The sequence below is a fragment of the Xyrauchen texanus genome, chromosome 17, assembly GCF_025860055.1.
Source record: "Xyrauchen texanus isolate HMW12.3.18 chromosome 17, RBS_HiC_50CHRs, whole genome shotgun sequence".
NCBI classification, from domain to species: Eukaryota; Metazoa; Chordata; class Actinopteri; order Cypriniformes; family Catostomidae; genus Xyrauchen; species Xyrauchen texanus.
This window is the reverse complement of record NC_068292.1, coordinates 34,123,838-34,148,877: the sequence shown is the minus strand read 5'-3', so window position 1 is coordinate 34,148,877 and position 25,040 is coordinate 34,123,838.

The following is a 25,040-nucleotide window of genomic DNA, read 5'->3' as shown; positions in this document are numbered from 1 at the left end:
TAATGAATTATTACAAGCTTGATGTTTTATATTTAGGCCTAGTTTGAAACACAATAAAGATGTAATTGGAGATGTATTCTGGAGAGAAACATCTTTCCTGGTGAGCATTAACATCCAATGTTTTAAAAGACTGACTACAATTACATGGACACCATGAAAGCAGCTTATTGCAAGAAAGTGGGTTACTGCTAGAAAACAGCGTTCGTTTTTCTGTGACGCTTGTGTAAACACGCATATCATAAGAGGAAGACATCATTATTTTACTCTGTTGATTTGCTTTATTTCCAGATATTCCAGAGTTGTTGCTGTGTTTGTTTCCTTAATTTACTATCACAAATTGCAGCTGAACTGGATGCAGAAGTGGGGGTTTCCCTCTTACATAAACCTCTGAGATTCCCCCAATGCATGGGCGCATATATGCAGACTTTAGGGACAGTCAATATTTTACATTTGTGTGTATAAATAGGTATAGTTTATGTGTATGTGATTTTCCCACTGTACTCCCAGAAATGTTGAAATCTTTCCACTGTGTTGAGATGTTGTTGGGCACCGTCCTATGACATTTGTTGTCCTGGTCTGTTCCTGCACGTGCACACATCAAACACCCATCAGAATGCATTTTATGCATTTACATGACCAAAATAATCTGCGTTCTCCGGGAGAAACCTAGGTGTATTAAACCGCTTTCTATTAATTCCTTAAACGGCATGAGGAATCAGCATTCTTGTTTAAATGACATTTCAGAATGCCGCTTTCTGCTAAAACCCTGGATTAAACTGTTTTCTTAAGTGTATGCGTGATCCGTGATTAATTTTAGATTAATTTCATCTCAATAATTTTTTTTTGTAACAAAACTGTTACAGAACTAAACAAGAACTAAGAACTAAGCATAAGTTCAGTATATGGTACTGTATATGGTAAAGTAAGATGAAGATAGGGATGCACCGATAGCACTTTTTCTCTTACGATCCGATACCTATATTGGAAATTTCATTACTGGCCGATACCGATCCTGATCCGATACCAGTGTTGTTTTTAAATAATTGGGTGTGCTCTTTAATATGTAAAGAAACACAAACCTCTAACTACACATTATTTCAATATAAATGTATAGCTTATTAAGAAACACTTAATTATTTATTAGTATACTGGATAATGTAGCAGCAAATTTAACAGTAATTCCAGCATCAGTTGAAAAGAAGCAGTTTTTTTTTTTTTTGCACAATTTTTTCAACTTGTATCTGGACTTTAAAGGATTCAGATATCTTTTTGTTAATTTTAGTTGTAAGATATCAGCTAATTTTTCAGTCAAACAATTATATTTTGGAACCCATTCAACTTAAATATTGTTATCATTTTTAAGCAAATAATAATATATTATAATAGTAAAATATAGTACATCTTACACCTTTAACTTTTAAACCCTCACGCTTTTATTTTGACATTCTGAACTCTCCAGGAAGTCCTGTATGTGTAGGCAAGTGCACAGTTCATTCGCTATCGCACATCTTGAAGTGGCTTTGAATAAAATGCATGAGTCATATGAACTACTTTAATATTGTTTTTATGGTTCTTTTATGTCATGTTCTGAGCTTGACAGTAATGAACATGACTAACACATAGTATTGGATTTGGATCGGGCTCGTCGGACCAATACCCGATCAGTGTAAAAGCTTCAGCATCGGAGCCGATACTGAACCAGGTATCGGATCGGTGCATCCCTCCTTGAAGATTTGTTTAATCAAATTCTGTTTATTTAAGTATTAAGTAATAAATTAGTATTCATTATCAATCATCCTGACAACCTTTACATTTATTCTTCTATTTTTTTTTTTCTGAAGTTTCAACAGTATATCAGCATTCCTTCAAATGCACTCTTAAAGGCTTTAACAAATTGGTTTGCATGTTAAAGTGTGCATATAATTACAGTTGTCATTGCTCATATGAAAAAGATTTAAACTTTCAGACTCAGGTGAAGGCATTTGTCATATAACAACAGAATTTAATTGTGTTTCAAATGTATTAATGGGATGTTGAAAGATATTCTAAAGAGCAGTCTGGTGTGAAGTAAGTCTTTTAACAGTCTGGTCATTGGCTGTAATCTTCCCCAACACAGGAAAATGCATTTGCAGCATTCTTTTTATATAGTGAAAATGCTTTTTATTGTGATCTGACAGATTCCCTGTACCTGCCATATCAGTGCATTTGTACATGTGATAAAACAGACTTTAAATGGAATTTCACAGAACATATCAGACTGAAGATTCACTGCCCCTGTATTTTAAGATATACTGTCATGGCTCTCTGAAAGGCATTTTCATCATTCTACGTTCATCCTCGTCTTCTATTTTGTTATCTCTTTCCTCTGCCATTTTTTCCACAGAACCATAAAATAAGAGGAACATCTTGTAAAATTAAAGCTACTGGTCTTTTATTTGGAATTATTGAAATAAGTTAAATTCATATATAATTCACATGATGTAATTATTTTCAAAGTTATTTCAAATACTATTCAAAGTATATTTCAAATGCTATTACATGTAATTGTGTCATTAATTATTAATACATTTTAATAAATAAATGCATATGTGCTAAATCTATTTCCACTGGTGAATCTTATCATTGTGGATAAAACCTAAAATGATTTTGAAGAAACTATTGTCAATGCAACTATTGTCTATAACACTATTCCATGCAGAATTAGAGTTTTCATACTTTGCATATCATTTTGCTGATACAGTCTAATTCACAATTGGTATAAACAACAATTAGAATAAGCATCATTATATTCACATTATCTTCTATTAAGTACAGAAATATGTTTTCATTAGTGATGTCTGTTCTAGATGCAACTAAAACTAGAATAAGCTATTTTTAATGCGATTATGCTTTTTCTAAATACCACCTGAATTAACAGAAACACTTTACAAATATAGCTGCAATCAGCGATGATGGGACCAAGCACCATGGGTCCATTTCACCCAGTGGTCCACAAGGATGGGTCCTGTCAGCCAGGACCATCTGACTCGGCTACGCGATTAAGTTCGCCAGGCGCAGGACCCCTTTTTTGACGGCTCACGCAAAGACACATCTTAACTTGCGTCCGGCATCAAGATTGGTTTGCAATGGTTTGCCTCGACATCGACCCTCTCTGCGGTTCACGTTCGATGGCCAAGCGTATCAGTACAAAGTCCTCCCCTTCGGCATGTCTCTGTCCCCTCGCGTCCTCACAAGGGTCGCAGAGGCAGCCTTTGCCCTGCCAGAGGAAGTTGGCATTTGCATACTCAACTACCTCAATTCTCTCCCGAGAATTACTATGCGCCCACAGGGACCAGGTGCTCAGGCACCTTAGCCGCCTAGGGCTTCAGGTCAACTGGGAAAAGAGCAAACTCGCCCCGGTTCAGAGTATCTCTTTTCTTGGCGTGGAGTTAGACTCAGTCTCAATGGTAGCGTGCCTCACTAACGAGTGCAGGCAGTCAGTGCTGAAATGCCTCACCTTGTCGATGGTTCCTCTAAAAACATTTCCAGATGCTCCTGGGGCATATGGCATCCTCCGCACCGGTTGCGCTGCTGTGGTTGATGCATATGAGACTGTTTCAACACTGGCCCCGGACTTGAGTCTATAGATGGGCATTGCGCCGCGTTGCGGCACACACCGTGTGTTTATCACCTCGCCTGCCACTAGATTCAAACCCTGGACAGACCTCTGTTTTCTACGGACAGGAGTCCCCTTACAGCATGTGTCCCGGCGGGGTTGGGGCGCCATGTGCAATGGGCACGCAGCCGCTGGCTCCTGGAAAGAGCCCCTGCTGCATTGGTACATTAACTGACTAGAGTTGCTGGCTGTATTTCTTGCCCTACGGAGGTTCCTCCCACTAATTCGGGGCAAGCACCTCTTGATCTGTTCAAACAGCACCGCGATGGTAGTGTACATAAATCGCCATGGCAGCGTGAGCTCCCATCACATGTCACAACTCGCCCACCATCTCCTCCTTTAGAGCCAGCAGCGACTCAGATCACTGTGTGCAACTCACATCCTGGGCAGCCTCAACAACGCAGCGGACGTGCTTTCGCGACAAGGTTCGTGCTTTCATCCCTGCAAGAGAGGTTGGAGGGGAGGCTGTCCCCCTCCACCTTGAAGGTGTATGTAGCCGCTATCGCGGCACACCACGACGCAGTGGACGGTAAGTCCTTGGGTAAGCGTGACTTGATTATCAGGTTCCTTAGATGCGCCGGAAGTTGAATCTTCCCCGGCCAAGCCTCTCCTGGGTTCTCTCAGTGGTCCTTTCGGGCCTTCAGAGACCCCCCCTTCAAGCCGCTTGACTCAGTTGAGCTCAAGGCCCTCTCCTTGAAGATGGCCCTTCTGATCACACTCGCCTTCATCAAGAGGGTTGGGGACCTGCAAGCGTTCTCTGTCAGCGACACCTGGCTGGTGTTCGGTCCGGCAGACACCCATGTTGTCCTAAGACCATGACCGGGCTACATGCCCAAGGTTCCTACGACCCCATTCAGGGACCAAGTAAGTGAACCTGCAAGCGAAGCTGCCCTGGGAGGAGGCAGTCCCAGCCTTTTTCATCACTGTGTCCGGTGTGCGCTTTGCGTACTTATGTGGACCACATTCAGAGCTTTAAATGTTCTGAGCAGCTCTTTTGTCTGCTTTGGTGGACAGCAGAAAGAGAACGCTGTCTCCAAACACAACTGCCTGCCCGCATCTGCGTCAACAGCATACGTACACGGTTCAGAGCATGGCGTGATTAAAATTGGGCCCCTAGTGACGCTTCTTCGACACAACGTTGAAGTGAGCGACAGATGGGGAACGTCTTGGTTACTATTGTAACCTCCATTCCCCGATGGAGGGAACGAGACTTTGTGTCCTCCTGGCCACGTTGCTGAACTGAGCCACTGTTACAGCCGAACATCATTTTCGGCTCCTCAGGCAAAATCCTGAATGGACTGACGCATTTCCCTCCCTTTATACCCGTATGTCCGGGGGCGGGACATGCAAATTCTGTCTGCTAATTTCTCATTGGCCTTTTCTCAAGTTCAGAGATGCGTGAGGCTCTCAAGAGATCACTTCTTCGACACAACGTCTTGTTCCCTCCATCAGGGAACAGAGGTTACAATAGTAACCTAGATGTTATCACCTGCTAGTTTCAATTCTGTTAATATTTTTGAATCTGTGATTTAGCAGCTTTATTCTCCTGAAGTTTATTATACAGCATAAGCTTATATGTATGTAAATATTTTTGATGCTATTTGTTCAAATACATTTATACATAATATAAATGTGAATCTATCTATCTATCTATCTATCTATCTATCTATCTATCTATCTATCTATCTATCTATCTATCTATCTATCTATCTGGGGTGTAACGGTTCTCTGTAAACTGCACAGTTCTCCACCCAGGGTTCGGCAAGCATTTGCTCCATGGTTCATCTCTTGTTTAATGACGCATATGGATCATACACTTTGGCAAAGAAAATAAAGCACCAAATAGACATGGACAGTTGTAACCTCTGCTAATGCACCTGTATGGCTCTGTAGATGGACAAACGTTGCCCATGTTTCACGTGGGTTAACTTTCTATAGGGAGAAAACAAGTTGTCCTATTAACTGCTAGTTTGTTAAATCAGTTGATGATTCACAGTTCTGCACTCATTAGTGTGAGGTTGAAAATGTCAAGCTGAGAATAAAAGCGGCAAGATAGAAGCCCCTGCATCATTCAAGTCTCCTGTCTGGGAACTTTTTCATTTTGTAGTCAGTCCAAACAGCAATGGTCAAAAAACTTTTAAAAAACAGTTACTTTTTGCAGACATTGCTTGACGTGAGTGCCATATAATGGTAAATACATCTATGATTGATTATTTATTTATGCTGACATCACCTGGGAGTATATAGACGTGGTGCACACAGAGCCACAGTTAAGCCCAAAACTGCACAGACACAATCCCTTCCATCTTTCAACAAGCACATGTTGCTAGTTCGTCATTGCCACAGTTATGTTGCCCTTACTCTGTTGATAAATACGTGGGATTTCCACGCATTATTGAAACACTCATGTTGCATCACAAGATCTCTTCTAGCATATATTTTTACAGCAAGGTTTTTCATTCTATAGTGATGTACAACTTCTGAATATATGTTGAGTTGAACTGAATATGAATTGCACATTATGTTGATGCATACATGCAGGCATTAAGTTAAATGCTGAGTTTGTAATTAGAACATTTTTGTTAGTTAAGGACACAAAACACTGACCATGGTTTTATTCAGTAATACTGTTGTACTTCATGACTAAAGGAATAATGACTGCTGTCACCATTGTTTTCTTGGCAGAAATGATAGTTGTGCTACAATTAACCATTGTTTTACAATAGTAGCTGTAATTTCCATATAGTAACCTTGATTTTACTATAGTATTGTAACCATGACATTAACTATGTTATTTTTTTACTATGATTTTACTACAAATACCATTTACTGTTGTAAAACCATAGTGATTTGTAGTGATGGGTAATCTCTTGGAAGTCTGTCTGTCTATCTGTCTGTCTGTCTATCTATCTATCTTGTGGTAAGCAGGGCATGGCCGAGCGGTGTCAGGGCAGAGTGGGGCCGGAGAGATGAAGTGTTGGAAAAATTATTTCCACCTGAGTGGAGTATTTAGGGAGAGAAGACAGCAGCTGATGGGGAGAGAAAGATGCATGGAGCTACGTGTGACTCCGCCACAGTGAATACTGAAAAGCAAGCTTGTTGAGTGTTGTTGAATGTGTTTGTTTATTGGGCAGAAAAGCATATTTATGTTTTGATGTACAAAAATGAATATATATATTCATTTTTAATTGTTAAATTTTATTTTATTGCTAAGTGATTAATTTGAAATGTTTTCTATAGTATAATTATTTATTGAAAAAATATGTAGATCTGAAGATGATATTGTAATGAAGAAATGTACCATAATTATATCCCTAAAATTGCTTTAAATTAAATTAACAAATGTAATTCAATGCATTAGATGTTAAGTTGGTGTTAAGGTAGGTTAAGGTTAATGGGAACAGAAGTCATTTAGCCTTGTAATTTTGTTGCAATTATGTAGCAATAGGTCTCAGTTTCTTTCATTTTTCAATTTTTTTCTCTGTTCTCTTTCAAAACAAATGAAGTAAACTAACGTTTAGACTGCATTTATTATTCATACGCAACAGTTTAAATAGCTTTTTATGGTGAGCATGGTGGAGCCGGGAAGATAAGTGTCAAATAACTTCCACCTGCATGCCACACCGCCCTCGCGTTCCAGCGAGGGGAGGCGGGAGGATTTAAGGAGAAGAGACAGTGCCAGTACTGATGGGAAGATCGGATCATTTTTCTGACTTGGATCTTTCAGTCTCGTTCAGCAAAATGAACTAATCTTAATTCAAGACCCCCCAACATGTCTACTTACACAAACTTTGATTATTGTCCTAAGAAAAAAATTATTATGCAGCCAAGGACAAATTATGAGATACAGAAAGATAATTTCACCTCTGACGTCTGTATATGTGAACTAATCATTTCTGTTTCTATTTTTTGCGGATCTGCGGGGTTGGCGATGTTCGCATTTGTTGCCAGTGTATCCGGATGGAGGTTCTTCAGCGCTGTGGTTTTATCAGGATGCAAAGTTTTCATCACATGTCAGAGGTGCAGAGTTGAGCAACTTGATTGATCTTAGGACGGTTATGTCGGGCCTTACTACAGCGGCCCCCATGGTTGTACAGACTTTATGTCGCTTGTAAATGCGCGCTCGGTTTCAAACAAGACATTCATTTTAAATGATTTTATATTGCAGAATGTCTTGGACTTCCTATTTATTACAGAGACATGGCTAAATCGGGATGAGGGTAGTCCTTGTGAGGAAATTTGTCCACCTGATTATATGTTAATTAATACCCCGAGACTGATGGGTCGTGGTGGGGGTTTAGCTACTGTTTGTAAGCAGCAGTATACATGTCACCGTTTATCGACTGCATGTTATTCGAGCTTTGAGGTTCAGTTATTAAGACTTGAGTTTTATAGCTAAGTCTGTTTTGGGAGTAGTTCTTTATCGACCTCCAAAGTATAGCCAAGTTTTTATTCAGTTCTTATCTACTATTTTATTATTGTCTGATCATATTTTACTTGCTGGGGATTTTAACATTCATATTTGTTGCCCTGGGAAGCCTTTGGAGAAGGAATTTTCTGATTTGATGGACTCATTCAATTTTATACAACATGTTTTTGGTCCCACACATGAAAAAGGACATACTTTGGACCTTGTTTTTTCTTTAGGGCTGTCTATCTGTGATGTTGTTGTTAATGATGCCTGTATTTCAGATCATTTGCCTGTTACTTTTAACGTAAATGTGCAAATTGAGAAGGTGGAGCATCAGCATTCTTATATGCGCTCTCGTACAATCGATCAGTCGACACCTAAGGCGTTTGGTGATATTTTTATCACTCTTTCTGATGTATCATGGTCTGAGTCTGTAGTTATTACGGCAGATCCAGATGAGTTACTTAGGGCTTTTAATTCTGTGTGTTCTGGAGTTTTAGACTGTTGCTCCATATAAGATCAAGCATAGTAAGGTCAATCATCAGCCGTGGTTAAATGAACAAACTCGGGCTCTTAGACAGCAGTGTAGGCGAGCAGAACGGGCTTGGAAAAAGGATAAACTTATGATCTCGCAACAGATTTTACGTGATTTACGTATGGGATACCAGAAGGCTGTAAAGGACGCTAAATCAGCATTTTTTTCTAAAATTATATTACAGCATTCAAAATCACCTAAAATCTTGTTTCAATCTATTAATAGGTTTTTTAACTCAAATACTGTCTCAATACTACCATCTACTGAGTGTTGTGAGAAGTTTTTAAATGTTTTTTTAGATAAAATTAACACAATTAGATCTGGTTTTCATGACTGGAATGGTTTGACAGGAGACACTTTAAAAAATGTTAGCACGTTTGATAAATTTGATTTGGTCTCAATCAAGGATATTAGCCTTATTATTGGGAAGTTGAAACGCCCAGCTCCTAGTTGGGATGTTTTGCCTTTTGATTTGTTGGCTGAGACATTCGATTATACTGGGCCTTGTATTACTGCTATTGTTAATTGCAGTCTTTATACAGGCATTTTTCCGTTAAGTTTTAAGCAGGCCGTTATTCAGCCCCTTCTTAAAAAGCATACTCTTGACCCGTTGGATTTTAATAATTATCGGCCCATTTCAAAGCTGCCTTGTATTTCTAAAAATTTAGAAAAGGTAGTTTTATCTCAGTTAAGTTCTGTTTTGGCTAGAAACGAGGTGTTAGATGTCTTTCAGTCTGGTTTTCGGGCAGGACACAGTACTGAATCAGCTTTACTGTGAGTTTCTAATGATCTATTACTTATTGCAGATTCGGGCAATACTGGGGCACTAATCATGTTGGATCTTAGTGCAGCTTTTGATTTAATTGATCATGATATTCTTATTAATCGTTTGGAACACGTTGTAGGGCTGAGAGGGATGGTTTTAAATTGGTTTTCCTCATATTTAAGGGGGCGTTCAATTTCTGTTAGGGTTGGGGATTTTTCCTCCGGGTCAGTTTCTCTGGATTGTGGAGTACCTCAAGGTTAAATTTTGGGACCTATTCTTTTTTCTCTGTTTTTGCTGCCTCTAGGTCAAATATTCAGGAAATATGGTATATTTTATCACCTATATGCCGATGATATTCAGATTTATTTACCGTTTGGAGCTGGAGGATCAAGCCCTAATTTATCCTTGGTTGCTTGTTTACAGGAGGTGACTAATTGGTTACAGCAAAACTGCTTACAGTTAAATGCCAGCAAGTCTGAAGTCATGGTGTTTGGGACGAAGAAGGCTGACAGAGGTTTAACCGATTTTTTAGGTATATGGGAAACATATGTGCAGCCTAAAATAAGAAATCTAGGTGTAATTTTTGACTCTGCTCTTATGTTTGACTATCAGGTTAAAAATGTGGTAAAAAATTGTTTTTATCAGTTAAGGACTATTGCTAAAATGAAGTCTTTTTTGTCTGTTCCTGATTTGGAGACAGTGATTCACGCATTTATCTCCACACGTTTGGACTACTGCAATTCTTTATATGTAGGAATTAGTCAATCTCTTATCTCAAGATTGCAGTTGGTTCAAAACGCTGCAGCGAGGCTGATTGCTGGTATTAAGAAGAGGGAGCATATTACTCCTGTTCTGAAAAGGCTTCATTGGCTCCCTGTGAAATATCGGATACAGTATAAGATTTTGTTATATGTTTATAAAGCTGTTCACGAATTGGCCCCGGAATATATCAAGGATTTGGTGCTAATGAACTCTAGTAGATCTCAAAGGTCTTTTAATTGTCTACTGCTCTTTGTTCCAAGAACTCGACTTAAAACTAAAGGAGATCGAGCTTTTTCAGTCGCTGGCCCTAGACTGTGGAATGCTCTTCCCCCTGATATTAGAACTGCACCGTCAGTTGAGGTTTTTAAAATTCGTGTGAAAACGTATTTGTATTCTGTTTGTTTTAATTCTTGACTTTGTCATTGCATATTGTATGTATGTTTTTTTCTTGTTTTTGGATGTACAGCCCTTTGGTCTACATTGTAGTTGAAGGGGCTATATAAATAAATGAGACTTGAGAATTTTTTCCTGTGTGAGCAATGCATATGGCTGTCAAGAACGACTCGGACCAAATACTTTGAACAAACGAACGGAGGTTGCGCAATGCACATGAGCAGCTAACGCAAAATGACCTTATCACTCTGAGACTACTCGTTCTTCTGAGTCATATAAAAGATTAGTTCAAAATGTCTCCCCCTGCAACTTTTCCAAGCCCTAATGGCCAGCGACTCTGATGTGTGTGAAAACTTTCACGCATGTTATGTATCCCAAAAGTACAGGAAACCTTATATAATAATAATAATAATAATAATAATAATAATAATAATAATAATACAAATAATACTAATCCTTAGAAAAACAATAGGGTCTTTACACATTCAGTGCTTGGGCCCTAATAATCCTTAAAAGAACAATAGGGCTCTCACACTTTCAGTGCTTGGACCCTAATAATAATCTTTAGAAGAACAATAGGGCTCTGCACTTTTAGTGTTTGGGACCTAATAATAATAATAATCCTTAAAAGAACAATAGGGCTCTCACACTGAAAAAAAATCCTCAGAAGAACAATGGGGCTTTCGCACTTTCAGTGCTTGGGCCCTAATACTAATAATCCTTAGAAGAGCAATATGGCCTCTGCACATTCAGTGCTTAAACCCCAAATAATCCTTAAAAGGACAATAGGGTCTTGGGACCTAATAAGGTTCCATTCTTTAACATTAGTTAATGACTTAAGTATCATGAACAAACAATAAACATTTTTTTTTTTTACAGCATTTGTAAATCTTAGTTAAAGTTAGTTAATAAAAATACAATTGTTCATTGGCAGTTTGTGTTAAGTGTAAGAACATTAACTAATGTTAACAAACATGTATAACATTTTTGTTTTTATATTTTGAAATTGATAAGCCTAGATTAATAAATTATGTATTGAAAAAAGGTTCAAAAATATAAAATTGTTCATTCTTAGTTCATGTTAACTGCACGTGGTTTTGTAATGACATGAGGGTGAAATATTAAAAAAACATATTTTGGGGTGCACTATTCCTTATATTACGATTTTTTCCCTTGGGAAATTATTGTGGTCTGTAGTCAATATTATTTCTGCCAATTTAAATATAGGCAATGTGTCTTGGGGGCTGTGATTACTGCTCAAATGGTTGATTTCTGGGAGATTCCTTAGAGGTCATAATTATTTGACTTTGTGCTGGAAAACCTTGGGGCAAACAAATTAAACTCTGTCATTCCCCTGTTGAAAATAGGACAGTTTTCTGCAGAAAATGAGATAATCATACACTGGTAATATTTGCTAATGCCAATGTCTCTGGAAAGAATTTTGGATAGTGATACTTACATTCCGCTTGATTGCATGATAAGCTTGGAAATGGTAAAAGTTCCCACTGGTTATTCTGGTATTCTTTGTTCACTTTCTAAACCATTTCCAAAATACTCTTGACATTGTGTTGAAAGTAAAGTGTCCAAATATGAGTAGCTCACAATTTGTGCAAACTACTGTGTTGATCAGACAACAGCAATTAATGTAAACAATTCTGTGACCAAACATGTGGTTGACGTTTTGTAGATGGTGTCCTTTTTAAGGATTTCAAACATATGTATGGATGCATTTGTATTTCTTTGTGGCCTCTCTTTGTTTACACCACTGCTACATTAACATGCTGCATCTGGAGTTACTAAGGAATTTTAAGGCCATTGTAGCTTAAACCTTAGGATTGGGTTGAGATGTTCCAAAGGATTTTGGTGCTAAGAAACCACCAGTAGGCCAATGATAAGTCTCTTCCAATGTGGAGGTGGATCCTCCACATTGGAAGAACCTGCCCTGTAAGCACAGTTTGGAAGTAATGGAATACATGTAACGGGATTATGTATTTAAAATACAAAATATAAGTAACTGTATTCCACTATGGTTACAATTTAAATAAATTGTAATTAGAATACAGTTACATTCAAATAGTATTTTGATTACTGAAGAGATTACTTTGCAATTTATTGTAATTTGTTTCATTTAATATTTAGTCCTTTCAGGTGGAAGAAATGTGTCCATATAAATGATGCAATCCAACGTGTGTTTGAACCACAGTAAAACATTTTCTTATGATGTGTTTCATTCATTCAAGCAGACAGAGAAGTACGTTTGAAGTAAGTTTGGAGCAGAAGAAATATAAATAAACCTTGTGTAATTTGTCAGCTTTACGCTAAAATTTAAAATGCTATTTCTAGCCATTTTACATGCACATGTTATCAGGCACAATCATATTTTTTTCACAGAAAATTCACGTTGGATCATAATTGTTTTTTTTGTAAGACCTTTGATATTAGGGTAAAAATAATATTCTTGATACAAAGTTTTGTAATGTTTTCCATAATAAATATCTAAAAATCCTTAACACAAGATCAGTTTGGATTATTTTGTTTGAGAAACAAAGCTGCATAAGAAATTTTGGTTTTTCAGAGAATGCATTTTTAACATGTGTATTTTGTCTTACAGTACTGGCAGAGTTTTTATTGTCAAAACAAGTGAAAAAAATCAACCAGTGCTGAAGAAGTAATCCAAAGTATTTAGAATACATTACTGACCTTGAAAAATCTAACAGAATATGTTACAAATGACATTTTACAGCATGTATTCTATGATCTGTAGTGGAATACATTTCAAAAGTAACCATCCCAACCCTGCCTGTAAGAGGTGTCTGGCAGTTGTCTGAGGAGCCTTATCTGATGGCTGCTTGGCATTTGTTTGTGTTGGTCCACCATGATACTACGAAAATGTAGCAACTTGTCTTCCTTATGACAGTTAGAGAGGAACCCTGGCATAAACTTGGACCCCTGGAATGCAATCTTGTTTGTTATTAATTACACGTTACAGATTATTATTTTACATATTATATCATTTAGACCAGTCTACTGTACTATTTCAAATTGGGAATTAACATTACTTGCATTTGAACATCATATCTTTGGGCAGCACTACAGGAAAAGTTAAATACATTTAAACTGATGCAAAGATGTCTGATATTTGTCAGTAATTCCGCAGATTGGGTTCATGCAACATGTTCATTCTAGTGTGATTATGTTGAACTGTATGATTTTCTTTGGTAAAACACAACAGGAAATGTTAGATAGAATGACAGGGACTGACAGACTTAGTCACCATTCACTTAAACTCATATTTTTCTATGCTGTAAAAAGTGAATGGTGACTAAGGCTGACAATTCCTAACTGTCTCCATCACCTCTTCCTTCCATGTAAGAAAGTCATATGCGTTTGGAACAAAATGAGGATGAGTAAATGATGACAGGATTTTAATTTTAGGTTAGAGTGACCTGATGTCCTCGTTTTCCGGGGACAGTTCCGGTCTTTGACTGTCTGTCCCCAGATGGAAATGTCCCTGTTTTTACTGCGCATTCAAAACAGTCAGCAAAGTGAAATTACGTGGCAAGAAAGCCGCTATCGGACCCTACCGACAACCAGGTTTACCGTGTGCTGTTTATTTTTGATCAAAAGAAGGGGCTGCTTGCTATAGCAGCTTTAGGTCATTCGTCTTCCTTTCCTGATTACTTGTTCGCTTTGCCATTAAGAACTGGACCAGAGAGCAAGCGCAACTGAAATGTATCATCATTATCAGCTTCGAGGTAAGGAACATACTATGTTATAATGAAGTTAAATTGCTATGTATTATATAAAATTAATGCATTTAAAATAAGAATACAAAATTAATTACATTTTTTATTGCTACATTTTTTAAACTGCATACAGTGTAGAAAAGAATGAACTCATATGTAACAGAAGAGTAGTGGTGGCGTAGTGGGCTAAAGTACATAACTGGTAATCAGAAGGTTGCTGGTTCTATCCCCACAGCCACCACCATTGTGTCCTTGAGCATGGCACTTAACTCCAGGTTGCTCTGGGGGGGATTGTCCCTGTAATAAGTGCACTTGGATAAAAGCGTCTGCCAAATGCATATATGTAAATGTAGAAGACAATTAAAAATTATACACTTTCAGAATTACATTGAGACATATACAGCAGAGTATGATATACTATAGTTCATGACATTACTACAGTCACCATAGTCATAATACATAACATCCGAATTGTCCCTGTTTTTTAATTAATTGATAAGTAACGCAAAATTTCAATGGCATATTAACCACTGAACTAAAAATGTCCCCGCTTTTCATTTCAGAAATCTGGTCACCTTATTTTAGGTAAACTAAAGTAAAAGTGAGTCGATTTTAGCAGTGTGTAACATAGAAGATTCTTAATCACAGCACATGGACCCAAAAGCTCCATGAGGAGATCAGCTGTCACAGACGAGCGCTACCTCTGTGCTTTTAAACCTCCCTGCTGGGAGTACAGTGTACACCCTTTAGTGTTTCATCTAGATCAGAACTGTAAAAATACTCTACTTCAAGGCCTCACTGTACAAAAGCAATTTTTGTGATCAACCTCAGTCTCAACTTACAGCTACAAGAACTGCAGACTTAATGCACATTCAATTATTGTTTTACTTATTCCTTACTTTCTGAGTTCTCTGTGAGCTTGGCTCCATGTTTTGACAGCGGTGCTGAAATAAAAGCAAGTGTTGGCACACTCTATATCAGAGGAAGGTCTTGCGCTGATGCTGAGCTTGATTGACAGTCTGAGATGGTTGGATGTTCTTGCGTAAAAGCTGGGTGTTTTCTGCAGCTCACTCATTAAGCCTGTTTAATTGCTGCTGCACCTCCCACTCAACAGATGGCTGCAGTTCAGGAAATCACGTTATTTCCAAGAATAACACTGATGCTGCTCCTGCATTACATTATATCATTATTCACTTTTTGTGGAGACAGTTATTATTTACACAAAACACTTAAAGAAAGAAAGTAAGAAAGAAAGAAAGAAAGAAAGAAACTGATCAGGTTTTACAGTTGTACCCCCCTTTACTTAACCCTAACAGCATAATAAATAGACAAAGATATTTCTCCACATAGCACACATGTATTAACTTAAAAGCTGTTTGATCATTGCTAGCAAGGTGTTAGCTAAATACCAGCAAATATATGTACATATTAACTGTGTGCAATTAATAATTAATAATTAACCTTTAGGGGCGGTTGAATTCTAAGATAAAAGATGATTTAATGTCAGCAATTTATTAGCACCAACAATCATATATCAAATAATAATTATATTTTACCATTATTGTGAGGCATTGATGAATTCTCAAGGCCAGCAAAGCCTTCTCTGCTGCCTTGACATGCCAAATAAATAAATATTTTTCATACTTTCATTCTCAATCACCTTTTTGCGTATTTTTAATCACATTCCATTTTGAATTAACTAAAACTAAAAGTTTATCCAGTCAGAATATTCATTGATGCTTACAAGCAAAGTGTGACAACTGTTTTAAAATCGCATGCCCGAAGCCGAAGCAGCGCGTGAGTCTGAGCTCCACCCCCCTCAGGCCTTCAGAATTTCTTCAGAATCCCTCAACAATGCAAATGAATGGGCAACTAAAATCAGATTGTCAGATTCATCAGCCAATCAGATTGATTTATTTGTTCTTGGTGGGTGTGATCTTTAGGACATGTCCTGGTCGAGGCCTTCTAGCTGGCCTTGAGTGAAAGCGAAGAGCGTGAGATCTTGCTAACAGTCGGCTGTCATAACTGCCGCTATCACCATTGAGAAAGAGATCCTTATGGATTTAAAAACACAAGATGTTCTGCATGACCGTGTGATTGCTTAATTTATTAAACAGGAAAGAAGGACTGATTTTCGCTTCAATTCAATTGGTAAGGGATTTTTGCATTGTTATAGCAACATCAGTGTAAATTAGGCTGCTTGAGAATTCAGTGTCGGATCTGTTTTGAAAAGTAGTGCTGCATTCCATTCAACTCAGAAAGTCGGATTTTACAACTTCCAACTAGGAAAAGTGCAATGGAATGCATCTTGAAGTCAGAATTACAACTTGTAGGCTCGTGCAGAAATGAGATGCAAGGGCATGATTTTACACAAACATGTCGACGCTCAGGGAGATATGCAAAGTAAGTGATAAACATTCACTTTAAGTAATATCGATAAATTAGTTTGTTTCCACATTACATGATAGTAAAGCTTGTTTAACAAACGCCTGCAGAAACAGATGTATAAAGCATAATAATGTAATATACATATATAAAGTAAATTATAATCTCTTTTGATAATCGTACACCTGAAGCACAAATGTTAGCTGCAGCATTGTTTATCTCTTGGGTTGCTAGGAGACATCTCTAATGGGAGTCAAACCCCTGCTAAGCTAACAGGAGCATTGCAGTTTTTAATATTGGGGAATGGAATACATTTATGGTCGGAGATATCAAGTATGAATATCCCTCATCCAACTTGAATGGAACACAGTATAACCGTGTACCCTGATGAACAAAATGTATAGATACGCAAATATTAGATAGATTTTTTGGCCTTATGGGGGGGGAGTCTCTTAACTCTTATGGGGGCGGGGTCTGGGACATTAATATCAGCAGATATTTATATTTGTCTATAAAGCCTTTTTTGGCAAACACCAGATTAAAGGGTCTTTAAAGTCATGAGGAATGTGTCTAAACTTTGGGTTCTGTACTTAATTTTTTATTTTATCCAAGTCACCATACAACACATTTTGTGACACAAAAGAATAATGCTGGTATTTCAGTTATTCTTTGGTTTGAAACAGCATCCTTTGGTTGGCTTGCCCAAATCCTTCACTACTGCATCACCAAAGAACAGCAGCATGATACAGTATACTGTCACAATATTGGATTTATGTGATCATTTACCATGATTTATTATGTTTACACTTACAGTATCACCTTTCTAACATTTACATTATGACCTGTTCTTATGAAGTAAGTTTGTCTTTGAAATACATTTTATCGGAATTCAGATTCTTACTTGGGAGATTCTCTTTTAGAGCAGGTAATGTAGTAATATCAGACTGGAATTGACTGAATAAATGGAATAATTATATCGACAAAGTGGAAAAGAAACCAAGCAAAGGAAAATGGCAAGGTTTAAGTGTTTCTACCAGTCAATACACAGAGTCTCTCTCACAAACAGATAGGACACATTACTGCCAGCTACATTCTGTTTGTTGGACACAAAGTTAGTCTGTGAAATCCCCCTGCTTAGAGTAAATCTCATGAATGGCCTAGCTCTCTTGGGTTTATGCACATTTTTTTATGTGTCCTGCACAAATTAAGAGATTGAGAATGTCTATCGATTTTCAATATGTCATTCCGTGCCTGCTGTGTTGGCGAGAATGGGTATAAATATCATGAAACCTGTCAAGAACATGTCATATTTCTTCTCAAAAGAATCAATATTACGTTATATTTTCTTCTGGAAAATGAAGTTATTTTGGGATTTGTATGCATTACTGTAATGTGATTTCTGTTTAAAGTATTTTAAATTATGGAACTATATGTTGTACTATGTTTAATCAATAAAAATGTAAATAATATATGTATTATCAAGATGTATATAGATATAGTTGTGTGTGTGTATATATATATACACTCACCTAAAGGATTATTAGGAACACATACTAATACTGTGTTTGACCCCCTTTCGCCTTCAGAACTGCCTTAATTCTACGTGGCATTGATTAAACAAGGTGCTGAAAGCATTCTTTAGAAATGTTGGCAAATATTGATAGGATAGCATCTTGCAGTTGATGGAGATTTGTGGGATGCACATCCAGGGCACGAAGCTCCCGTTCCACCACATCCCAAAGATGCTCTATTGGGTTGAGATCTGGTGACTGTGGGGGCCATTTTAGTACAGTGAACTCATTGTCATGTTCAAGAAACCGATTTGAAATGATTCGAGCTTTGTGACATGGTGCATTATCCTGCTGGAAGTAGCCATCATAGGATGGGTACATGGTGGCCATAAAGGGATGGACATGGTCAGAAACAATGCTCAGGTAGGCCGTGGCATTTAAACGATGCCCAATTGGCACTAAGGGGCCTAAAGTGTGCCAAGAAAACATCCCCCACACCATTACACCACCACCAGCAGCCTACACAGTGGTAACAAGGCATGATGGATCCATGTTCTCATTCTGTTTACGCTATATTCTGACTCTACCATCTGAATGTCTCAACAGAAATCAAGACTCATCAGACCAGGCAACATTTTTCCAGTCTTCAACTGTCCAATTTTGGTGAGCTCTTGCAAATTGTAGCCTCTTTTTCCTATTTGTAGTGGAGATGAGTGGTGCCCGGTGGGGTCTTCTGCTGTTGTAGCCCATCAGCCTCAAGGTTGTGCGTGTTGTGGCTTCACAAATGCTTTGCTGCATACCTCGGTTGTAACGAGTGGTTATTTCAGGCAAAGTTGCTCTTCTATCAGCTTGATTCAGTTGGCCCATTCTTCTCTGACCTCTAGCATCAACAAGGCATTTTCGCCCACAGGACTGCCGATACTGGATGGTTTTCCCTTTTCACACCATTCTTTGTAAACCCTAGAAATGGTTGTGCGTGAAAATCCCAGTAACTGAGCAGATTGTGAAATACTCAGACCGGCCCGTCTGGCACCAACAACCATGCCACGCTCAAAATTGCTTAAATCACCTTTCTTTCCCATTCTGACATTCAGTTTGGAGTTCAGGAGATTGTCTTGACCAGGACCACACCCCTAAATGCATTGAAGCAACTGCCATGTGATTGGTTGATTAGATAATTGCATTAATGAGAAATTGAACAGGTGTTCCTAATAATCGTTTAGGTGAGTGTATATATGGCAATATATATATATATATACCAGTGGCGGGTCATGCATTTAAAGCCTGGGCCTTCAATGCGATTCATGCCATTTAGAAAACAGTTTCACAATGAATAAGACGTCCTATGCCTTTGGGCATCATACATTATGTTGAAGCTAACTAATAATACCAATTTACATTTTAATACACATCCATGCAGGAAAGCCAGAACTTGAAAGGACACTTAATGCTCAAGCAAGCCTAATTTTAATTTTCATGAACTAATGTCATATAGCAAAAAATTGTCTTGAAACAGTTTTGTTTATTATAATTATTCTATATAATTTATAAGCTATTTAATTCCTTAATTTTAAAAAAAATATTTTATTATTATTTATTTATTATTTTTATTATTATTATAATTTTTTTGTTTTGCTTTTGGGGTGAAATGTGTCTTGGCCATGTTTTCATCAGATTAACCCCAATGCAAATAGCCAATTATCTCATGGGTAATCTTAACACATTGCATTAGGGTTAAATGGGCAAAATTTCCATTGTCATTACTCAGTATAGACTGTACATGGTACTCAATATAAAAGGACATCATTTTCTCATCTCTTATTTAGAATCTGTGATAATCTCATTCTGGCCATGATTCTTTGCCTCTCAGAAACCACAAAAGGTCACGGTGTTCAGAGTTAAATGCAAATAGGTCTTTGAGTGCCATTGACCTATCAGCACTGCTCATATAGGAACCTCTCCTTGTACAAAAGTGAATATTTCACGGGGACTTGCAATATGATGCCAAAGAAAATGCATCTAGCATGAACACTCGATAATACACTAACAGTCATCTCCAGCAATCACAGGATTCTGGGTTCATATCTTATTGAAACAACAATATGTCTGACAGAATTTGTCAGGATTCCATGCAGTTCTATTGCATGGCTGGAAAAGAATTACAAGGAGGATTCATACCTCATCAGTCAGCACCCATGTGTTTATATGAAGTCTTCATGTCAGACTATTGCTATGTTTACGGATTTAAGCATAAATGCAAGCAGACATTACTGACAGGCATGCAGCTGAATTGAACAGTGACAGTGTGTGACAGGTGAGAGGGAAAGCTGAACAAGGAAGAAAAAAGTTCAATTCACAGTAAAGAGTCTCAACCAGACTGATGGAGAGGTGTATTGATCAAGCCTATTGTCTGCAGCCAACTTATAAAGAACAATATTTTCTAATTTAACCCACCTGAAAGGAGAGACATTGTCAGGTGAATGAGGACTGAAACCAGCATTTCACCATGACAACCATGATGGTTTAGTCAAATGACTGTCCAAGTGGACAAAACATTGACCGATATTTAAACAAATATATATAAAATCAGGCACTATCAAAGGTAAGATTTCACCCACATTTAGTGTAGGCGAGGCAAATGCATATTTGTGAAAAAATGGAACAAGCAGCCAAACACAGATGAATAACTTTTGTACATGAACTTTTTTCATTTTTTAGCCTGTTTTGTCTCTGTATTCAAGAATCTGTGCTCTGAGCCTGTTATACCCAAATAGAGTTGATTTGCGTTGGTTTAGATTCAGTGACCTGTGAGTCGCAAGAGATGAGGCATTCTTTAGTGTCCTCAGCATTTTCCTCTTCAGAACATTACCATACAGGAGAGGTGCTCACATATGTGCCCCCATCATCATGGTGCTAAGCATCTGAAATGATGCTACTGTGAATGCCTCTTAGCCAGGCTCTCCACGCAGCCCACAAAGGTGACTCCCCCAGAGTTCCTGATCATCTGTCACACTGCTGTACGGTAGGCTTCAACTTCCCATTCCCTCCTCCTATGTTTAGCAGGATGTGTCAAAGTAGAATGTTCTCAAGGGCTATTAACTCGACAGGCGTCATTTGTTAACATGTTTTATGGATCTGCAGGCCAGCCTTGAGTAGTTCTCAAGAATTGTATGGAAGGATATTTTTATTTCAGATTCAATACCTTTATTGCCATGGTTGAAAAAAGCTGTGCATTGCCAAAGCATTAATGTGACATTTATGAACAGTATATGCCAAAACAAAAGAAAACAGAGTAAAGCAAAGCAAAAAAAAAAAAAAAAAATCCTAAAACAAAGCAAAGAAAAAGGCAAAAAAAGAAAAAACAAAAGAAAAAAGAAACAAAAACTATGACAATTCTTTTTTTTTTATTATGTTTACAAAATATAAGGTATGTAATAGCTAGGCCTTTGTTAACCATTTTTTGATATTTGATGTGAAGAGATAATTTATTTTCAAAAAAATTATCCATTTACCATTTAGACTTTTTCTCCTCTGCTTTCAGCAGTGCTGCAGGAGGTGGATAGGACATTGTAACTGCCTCAGGCTCTGTCAAATAAATCATGTTGTAGCAATTAAACTGTCTTCATCTTTCATGGTTACCTGGAGTTACTGAATGCATTTTTAGTTTAAGAAACACCCTGGAACAAAATTCACGAAGCCAGCATAAAACTAATCCATACGGCACAAGTGGTTAAATTAAATTAGGTGTGGGTTAGAAATATATTTAAAGGTGCTGTTAGTGATTTTAGCATTCTGAAGCATTCACGTGACTGAGCCGTTGAATTAGCCATGCCCTTTCATTCCAAAACCCCGCCCTCCAAATTTTGAGATCAAAACTGAGCAAAAGAGCAGCATTGTTTGTTCCTAGGGCTGTCAAATTCAACAGCAGCACAATAGCACCCTCAACTGACAAACATCGTTTACATTTAAATTTATGCATTTGGCAGATGCTTTTATCCAAAGCTACTTATAGTGCACTTATTACAGGGACAATCCCCCGGAGCAACCTGGAGTTAAGTGCCTTGCTCAAGGACACAATGGTGGTGGCTGTGGGGATCGAACCAGCAACCTTCTGATTAACAGTTATGTGCTTTAGCCCACTACGCCACCACCACTCCTCATGAGCTTTAGTGATCCACTTCAAATACAACACTATGACAACAAGCTAAATTATTGACAGGTGATAAGCATCAATGTCCACGAACACATATTTGTTTGCTGTTTACAAATTCTACAGCTGTCACAGAGACCAGTGAGATATCTCAGGACACTTATTTTATTAATATCTTTAAGGGAGTAGGAATGTTTTTTGCATACTTTTCCAGGGAAAAAAAATTGCTTACAGCACCTTCAAGTCCTTTTTTAATATAAATCTCCACCTTAAACCAAAGTCAATCTGTCATGAAGTACCAAAGAAGCACTTCCTAAGAACTGAATAAAAGATTTATAAAGGCTGTCACAGTATCTAATAGTGCTGTTAACGTAAAACCCTCAGTCCAGTGATGGTCCCCAGAGAAAAGATGCATTCTGGACTGTCTACTGTGTAGTTACACTATAAACCTGACATGGCATCAGAGAGCAGCTTAATTCAGTCTCAATCAAAAGGGTCAGATCAAAGCTGGTTTGACTGCTCAGATCTACGAAAGGCTGTGACCTTTGCATTGACCTTTCTATGACTTTCATCCCCCTTACTGAATTAATTTACACAAGCTTCAAATAGCCCCTAGGCACAATACTGAAACAAGTATGCTATTCTTTTATTTTGCTGTTTGGTCATCCAGCAAACAGTTTTCCTTTTTGTCCTTGATCAATATAGTACTTTTTATTTAATTTGCAGAATCATAGTTGCAGCGTTATGACATCATCAGCTCTCCAGTCTAGAGCAGAGCAGAATTAGATATGTCTAGATATTATTAGATACACATGTCTAATAATTTACAAGGTCAAAAGAGCCAGCATGTGACTTCTTCATTGAAGTGCTTGTATTTGATTTGTGGAAAACTATTAAAAGAATAATCTGTTACAATTATTGTACCCAACTCACAACTCAGCAGCTTCATATAAAAACACCCGCAGACAGACCATGCATATCATAGCGGCTGCCAGTGAGAATACACAAGACAATAATAATAGGCACAGAGCTGACAGACACAGAATAAAGTCAACACGCACTGAAAATTGGATTGTTGGAAAAACATTTGCTTCACTTTATTATAGATGCATTTTGAAATTGAATGCTGTCATTCATTTTTAATTTTTTATTAACTCTGAGATCTTGTCGCTCATTGAGGCCTTATTAACTGTTCGAGTAAACACTAGGATGTTTGTGCAACATGATATGAGTGCTGTTCCCAAAGTTCAACTGTTAGAGCAAGGTGCTTGCAATGCCAAGGTCACAGGATAAATTCCCAAGGAACACTTGTATTGATCAAATGTACTGTAAAGCTTGAATGAGCTGTAAATTGTTTTAGATTAAAAAGTCTACCAAATGAATATGTAATTGACTAATTGTGTTACTCACACATTTGGCATTGGATGTGAGTTTGGATCAGCCCTTTTCAGCCTTGGTGGAATGCAACTTGCTCAGAGTTGTTTTTTTTTAATGTTGATAATTGAACTTTGTAGGATCTCAAGTGCCGTGTAATCATTGGTCACTTTAGTTTGGTAGGGTGAATAAGGGCAGTCTGTGACACTAAATATCTGATCACAGTAAATTAAAGAAGTAAATTCACTGTGAAAGAAGTCATTGAAGTCAAGAAATTATAAAAAATATCCCAGTTTGCAAAATCTATAATTAATTCACCCTATATTAGGTAGAGCTGGGCTGGGTTGAGATATCAGAGAACCACACTGATTAGGGATGTCCTGATACTGGTTCGGATGTCAGAAACTACGCTCATGTACTGGTACTAGTAAAAATGCTCCAATACCAAAAAAACTATACCATCTGATGAGAATAGGGTTGCCTCCTGTCCACCCAAAAAATGGGATCGTCCCGTATTTAAAGATAAAATTAAGCATCCTGTATCGAATCAGTACGTGACGTAATTTGTCCCGTATTTAAGCTGGTCAGATGGAGTCACGGTGAAATCGTTCCAGATCACTGATTTAACATTAATATAAAGTTGGAAAATGTGCCAATGGTGGATAAAGTACATATCGTATTGCCGTTTTGTGGCCCATTCGAAATGTTGCATGGCCGAAACACCGACCCGCTCAGTTCTCCCGATGGCCAGTCCGCCCCTGATCGGCACAAAATCTGATTTCGAGTCAAACAGACAAATTATGGGATAAAGCATCAAACAAATGGCAGTAATTATTTATTTGTTTGTACTTACTATTGTCTGGTGATGTTCACCCTTGTCCTGGCCCTTTTGATGGAATGGAGACCAAACGTTTTAAAGAAATGGAGGAAGCTCCATCTGTGCAAGTCCGTATTTTAAATAGAGATCTTGTGAAAGGTGCTCTTAACTATTCTACAACGGTTTGTCAGGGCCTGTTGAGTTTGAGGAACTGTGATATGGCACGCAAACTCAACTCAAACTACAAGAATGATGATGATGGCGGGAGTGAAGTCACCTCTGTGCAGGTATGCAAATGTCATGGAAATGCTACAGAGAGCACAGATATGCATCTTTTTTAATCTTCTCTTATGTGTCTCTGAGCTTCATGAAGGGAAGAGAATCTGGGGTCATGGTGAACCGGGAGAGCAGAGAGGTGGTAGCGGATGATTGTTCCAGCGAAGATCATAGTGGTGTCCAGAAGACAACAGTTTGTGTAAAATCTCTGCCAGCAGAATTGAAGATTAATCTCAGTGACAATGCAGACGTGGAGAAG